The sequence below is a fragment of the Belonocnema kinseyi genome, chromosome 9, assembly GCF_010883055.1.
Source record: "Belonocnema kinseyi isolate 2016_QV_RU_SX_M_011 chromosome 9, B_treatae_v1, whole genome shotgun sequence".
Lineage (NCBI taxonomy): Eukaryota > Metazoa > Arthropoda > Insecta > Hymenoptera > Cynipidae > Belonocnema > Belonocnema kinseyi.
The window spans coordinates 88,785,359-88,792,212 of record NC_046665.1 but is presented as its reverse complement, the minus strand read 5'-3'; the positions used below and the strand labels follow the sequence as shown (position 1 = coordinate 88,792,212).

At 24.5% G+C, this 6,854-nt stretch overlaps 1 protein-coding gene across 1 annotated transcript in view; it reads left to right on the top strand.

The window, feature by feature from the left end:
• LOC117180815 (ankyrin-3-like) overlaps positions 1-6,854 on the top strand; it is an 11,895-nt gene continuing 5,041 nt past the window's right edge. Inside the window, exons 1-2 of the mRNA XM_033373335.1 lie at positions 1-205; positions 2,891-2,974. The gene's annotated coding sequence lies outside the window, so the exon portion shown is untranslated. The remainder of the gene's footprint in view (positions 206-2,890; positions 2,975-6,854) is intronic.

Here is a 6,854-nt window from a genome sequence, read left to right as displayed (position 1 = left end):
TCTGGTTTAGACTCTGCTCAGAGAATTTGTGCGTTATTTCTGTAAATCCAGTCGTAAAGAGGAAGTATTTTGTAGAACTAGTTTAATTGTATATAATTGTATTTAATTTAAATGAAAACAGTATCGTGTAATATAAATAAAATGGGCCAAGTGAGAGCTAACATCATAAGTGAGGTTAGGAAGCGATTTAATCTTACAGAAAAATGTAAGTATACTCTGATATATCCAAGGAAAACCATTTTTCACTCTCCCAAACTTGTTTCGTATTAAGGGCATGTGACACAGCTAAATACCTATATTACCGACCTCACTTTTTCAGTTCACTGAATGTTTTTTTGAACCTAAGAACTTTCTTTGTACATAAAATATCGAGCTGCAACTTTGGAAAATGTATTAGAGTACAATAAAGTACGTTTAGGTACTGCATTTTGGTAGGAACTTCACTGAAAATTATTTCATCTTTTTTCTGAACCTCGACATTTTTTTAACGTTCGAACTTTTTTTTTACATAAAATATCGGTATCAAACTTTGAAAAATGCAAGAGCCGAAAGAAAACTACGTTTAAGTACAAAGCTTAATAATAAAAGATGTAAAAAAAATTTTCAACTATCAATTCCATCGGCATCAGCCGGTAAAGTTGTACACGAAAATACGAACCCTCTAGAGCCTCGTCTAGTGGCCGCCAGGGTTCTTATTTTCGTGTACAACATTACCGGCTGATGCCGATGGAATTGATAGTTGAAATTTTTTTTTACATCTTTTATTATTAAGATTTGTACTTAAACATAGTTTTCTTTCGGCTCTTGCATTTCTCAAAGTTTGAGACCGATATTTTATGTATAAAAAAAGTTCGAACGTTCAAAAAATGTGGGGGTTCAGAAAAAAGATAAAATAATTTTCAGTGAAATTCCTACCAAAATACAGTACCTGAACGTACTTTATTGTACTCTAATACATTTTCCAAAGTTGCAGCTCGATATTTTATTTACAGAAAAAGTTCTTAGGTTCAAAAAAACATTCAGTGAACTGATAAAGTGAGGTCGGTAATATAGGTATTTAGCTGTGTCATATGCCCTTAACAAATAAATTCTAGAATTATATAAATATGATCTACAAAAATTTCTGTTTTATTAGTTCGTTTTCAAAAAAAATATATTTTTACTTCAATAATAAGATCGTTGTATTAAGAATATCTCAACACTTATCAATAGGTGACCAGATATCGTAATTTTATGACTTTTGACAGGATAATTCGCGATTTTTGTTTCGTATACGTTAATTTCAAAAACTTGATTTTGGAGGAATTTGATTAATATTCAAAACGAGAGGAAATCATTAAGTTGCCTAAAAAATAAGTTCTACATCGTATTTCAAGTAATTAACATATTGTACATATTTATTTTAATTTTAAGAACTTCTTTTTTTTTGTTGAATATTTAAATATTTTGTTAAAAATTCTTCTTTAATTAATTTAAAAAATATATTTTTTAATTGGAAATTAATTTCATTTGTCGAAAAATTTTCTATTCGGTAGAAAATATATCTTGCGATTGAAAATTAATTCTTTTGGTCAAAAATTTACTATATTGTTCAAAATAAGTTTCTTTTTATTGAAGATTCATTATTGTATTTGAGAATTAATTTGTTTAGTTAAAAATTTATATATTTGGTTAAAAATTCTCATGTGGTAAGAAATTATTCTTCTTGGTTGAAAATTAATTTGGTTCAAAGATTCCTCTTGAATCCTCAATGATATAATATAGAAAATTCGTCTTTTTTGGTAGAAAAATTAATCTTCTTGGTTGAAAAGTCATTTTTTCGGTTAACAGTATCTCATCAATCTTCAATTTCCTTTCTCGATTTTTAACTTTAAACATAATTATTCCATTTTTGGTTCATATATTTTTATTTAAAAATGCAGGTGCTTTTTTAAACATTCGCCTTTTTTGGTGAAAAATTATTCTTGGTTGAAAATCCGCAATATCCTTTCTTAATTTAAAACTATAAATATATATTTTTCATTTTGAGTTGAAATTTTATCATTTTGAGTTAAAAATTCATTATTTTACTAAACATTCGTTTTTTTCGTAGAAAAATTAATCTGCTTGGTTGAAACTTCATTTTTTGGTTCAAACTACCTCATGAATCTTCAGTATTGTTTCTTGATTTTTAAGTGTTAACATAATTATTCCAATTCGGAGTTAAATTTTTTTTTAGCTAAAATTCTTGTAAATTATTGCAAATTCGTCTTTTTGGTAAAAAAAAATTCATAGTTGAAGATTCGTTTCTGTAATTAAAATTTAAACTATTTTGTTACAAATTCATCTTGTTGGTTGAAAATTTTATTTTTTAGTTGATAATTCCTCATGAATCCTCAATATCCTTCCCAAAGTTATAACTGTAAAAATATCTTTTTCATTTTTAGTTAAATTTTTATCCTTTTCAGTTTAAAATTCATATTTTTGACTGCAAATTTGTCTTTTTGGGGGCAAAATTAAACTTCTTAATTAAAAATTCACTGTTTTGGTTAAAAATTCTTCATGAATCCTCATTTTCCATTCTCAATTTTTTAACTTTAAATACAAATATTCCATTTTGTATTGAAAATGTATCTTTTTTGGTTGAAAGTTAATGCATGTTGTTAAAGTTTTATCTTTTTAGTAGAAAATTCATCTTTTAATATAAAATTAATTTTTTGGGTGAAATATTTCTCATTTAAGTTAAAAATTCATTTTTTTTTTGTTAAAAATTGAATTCCCTTGTTGAAAATTTATGTATTTTGTAAAAAATGTACTTTGTATTTGCATTTTGTTTTTTTTTTTAATTCTTCTTTTTGGTATAAATTTAATCTATATCATATAGAAATTATACAAATCAAATTTATTTTAGAGTTTGCGTCGATTTTCACGAATGCTGATTGTTTTTATATTTCCTCTTGCGTCAAGATTGCATCAAGCGGCTCGTTTATTTTAGGTATGTACCTGAATATTCGCTATTTATTATTATAATATCAGAGTGGCTGTAGATGAGGGAAAATTGAATTTTATTGGTCAGGGAAAGTTAAGAATTTTGACCAAAAAAATCTGGCAATTTATACAAGAAGCACTTTACACATCAGTCAAGTTTAATAAATTTGAAATTTTTTACTTTTAATTTCAAATTATTTTATTTCATTTATAAAGGATAAAAATTTTAAAAGATTAAAATTCTGGATTTTGAATTTTAATGGTTGGAAATTTATTTGCCTTGTATTTCTATTTATTTTTTTGCAGTTACTTCCTGGTTAAATTACATTTTTAGTTTAGAATTTTATTATTTGGTTTAAAATTCTACAATTTTCAGAAGTCCTACTTTTTGTTTAGAAATTCAGCCGTTTTGATGAAATTTCGTCTTTTTGAGTTGAAAATTCCACTATTTTGATAGAAAATTAACTCTTTTTTTAATTACTTGGAAATTTCCTTGTATGTGAATTTTTTGCTTCTTGAAACAGTAATTTTATTGAAATAAGAAGAGCAATATAAATCTTTGAGTCCATTATTGAAGAAAAATCGCGTTTAGATAATATTTTGCTACTGAAAAGTTTGTTATTTATCAGGATATAATTTATCTTTTGTTTATTACATAATAAATAAAGATTTCAAAACATTTGAAACGATTTCAAAAGGTTTCCAGACATCCTAGAAGATTTCACAAAGATTTCAAATAATTTAATGATTTCAACGAATAAAAAAAAATTTACAAACAAAGATTTTAAAACTTCCAAAACATTTCGAGTATTTTAAAGATTTGAAGATTTTAAACTATATTTATAAGATTTCAAGGATTTTGAACAATCTCAATACTTTTGATTAGATATTAAAAGATTTCACAAAAGTTTCAAAAATTTTATATAAAAAATGCAGAAAGATCTAAAAAGGATACGAAAATTTCAGAGATTTCCACAAGGATACAGTGAATTTCAAGGATTTCGATACATTTTAATAATTTTAAAAATATTTCACAGATTTCAAAGATTTAAAAACATTTCAATATTTTAAACGATATCAAAATTTTGTATAAGACTTAAAGTTTTTAAAATAAGATTTAACAAATATTCCAGTGGTTTAAAACGATTACAAAAAATTTAGAAAGATTTCACGAATATTCTAAATATTCGAGTGATTTCAAACAAATGTCGAACTTTCACTAAGGTTTGCAATACTTAAAAAATTCCCAATGAAATCCTAAATATTTCACAGACTTTAGAAATATCTAAAAGTATTCTTAAAGCTTTCACAAAGAATATTTATGGTCGCAAAAAAATTCAAAATTGGTACATATTGGGAATGGTTAAGCTGCGATACGCCACCTGGTGACAAAAATTTGAACTAGAAAGAACAGGCACGATTTTAAAGATTCGTTTTAATTTGTGCATAAAATTATTTTAACAATTTTTTTGTCAAGTTTAAACTATTTATTGGATAATAAAAATAAGTCTTTTTCGGACTCAAAGTGTTTTATTAATTTTATTTTTATTAATTTGTATATGAAATACTTACTGTTTAAAAATCTGATCGAAAAGTTAGGTTAGAATTCGTATTTAAATTCCAGTCGTCCATTATTTGTATTATTGGCATAATATGGATAAAATTTGTTGCTACATACAGTAATATAAAGTTTATTTAAGCTTAAAATGGATTGAAACTCACATGAAATAATGAAATAATTGTATCTTTTCGAAGAACGACAAGATTTTTAATTGAAAAAAAAATAAAATCCCGAATTTAAAAATATCTGAAATTAATATTTACCGACTTGTAAAATAAACGATTTATGAAATTCCCGCAAATATTTTAATTATTTAAATTTAAAACTGCTGAACATAGTTAATTGATTATCAATTAATGAGCTGTTTATGAAATTATAAATAAGGCAAACAATTTAATTAATCATTAATGAACAATTTATTAATTGTTTTTGGCAAATGTTAAATTTCGTCAAACTTAAATTTCAGCAGTAGAAATATTTATAGGAATTGAACAATTTATTTATTTTATAATTCAGCAATTTTTGTTTCTTGCTCATTTATTTTTTCGTTATTTTGTGTTAATCCCGGATATTCAAACACATTTAAATATAGTGATGACGAACTAATTTTTTGTTATATAACCGTTTTAAAATATGATAATTATATCTATAGATAGGAAACTATTTTTTGAAGTGCTATAATAAATCCATGTTGAAATTAATTTCTGAGAATTGAGAACAAGAAAATAAGTATTATCGCCTTGTTTTTAAATCTATGTAAATATAATTTGCAAACGATTCTTGAAAAAATTTAAAAGATATTTAAATATTTCAGGCTCGTCAAAAACAAATCTAGAAGATTTTAAAGAAATTTTTTTATAATATAGGATTTTACCAGATATTATGAAAAATTCTAGTTTTTTTAAAAGATGTTTATAACTAGTAGAAGTTGGAAAGGAATCGAGAAATAATTGATACATTTTCAAAAATGTTTCTGAGTTTTCAAATATTTGTAATCCATTTAAAACGTCTTAAATTTCTGAAAATATTTTTAACTGTCAGGAATTTTTCTCAAAATTTTCAAATATGATTCCAAATTTAAAAAAAATTACCTTACAATCTTTTAAATTTTCCCAGAAATTAAAAAAAAATTTGTTTATTCTCTTGAAAACTTTCGAAATTCTTTTAAATTCTACTAAATATTTCTTGAATTTACCCGATTTTTGTTCGTTTTTATTTTGCAATCTTACCAAATTGAGACATTTTGCTTTAAATTCTTCTAAAATATTTTTAGAAATTTTAGGAAATCGTTTGTTATGTTTAAAAACCTTTTTCAATTTTCTCTTAAAGTTCATTTTTCTTAGGAACCTCAAAAAATGTATTTCATTTTCGTTAAACTTTACAAAATTCTTAAAAAATCGTTGCAAGTTTTAATTATTTTAGAATCGTTTCAAAACTTTTGAAAATCTCTTAAACTTACTCAAATTTTTTCTAAAATTATATACTATGAAAAAATTTTGCTTTAAAATCTTTCACACTTGATAAAGATTTTTGGAAAGAATTCAAAATGTTTTGTGATCTTTTTTCAATTTTCTCTTAAAACTCCTTACAAAACAATCATTTTAAAATTTATCATGAATTTTAAGAACTTTTTTTCAAAGCCTCCCATATTCTTTTATCCGACATATCAAAATGTTTAAAACTAAAAAACTTTTATTTGGGGTCTTCATTTGTTGGCCAATAAATAACGAAGTGGCTCATTTATAGATGGATAACAAGCTTGTTTGAAATTCGATTTCTTTTGTTTCAAATTAATTTTTTGAACGGAAAATAGAACTTTTCCATTCATGGTTGAATTTTGATTTGTTTTACGCAAAAATTGTCTTATTTCTTGTTTAAATATGTGACTTTGGTTAAAAGTGAACTTTTTTGTTGGAAATTCAACTGTGTTACAGAGAATTCATTTCTTGGAAAAACTTTTTTTATTGCCACGGAAGATTTAATTTGTTCAGTTTTAGTTGAAAATTTATCCGCTTGGTTAAAAATTTGACTATTTGGTTGAAAGTTTTTTTTTACGATAAATTTTAATTTTCTATTTTCAGTTAAAATTGATCTTATTTGAAAACGCAACTACTTGTTAGAAAATTTGTCATTCTTGTTAAAAACATTAATCTTTTCGTTTGAAAAATCGACTTTTTAGTTCTAATATTTGTCAAAGGGGGAGGGTCAGGAGGGCCGGTTTTTGGCCTAATTTATTTTTGGACCAAAAAATCTGAAAAATCATGGTAGTATCTTATAAGTATATAATAAGTCGATTGCACGTTAAACGGACTACCCTCCACCCCCC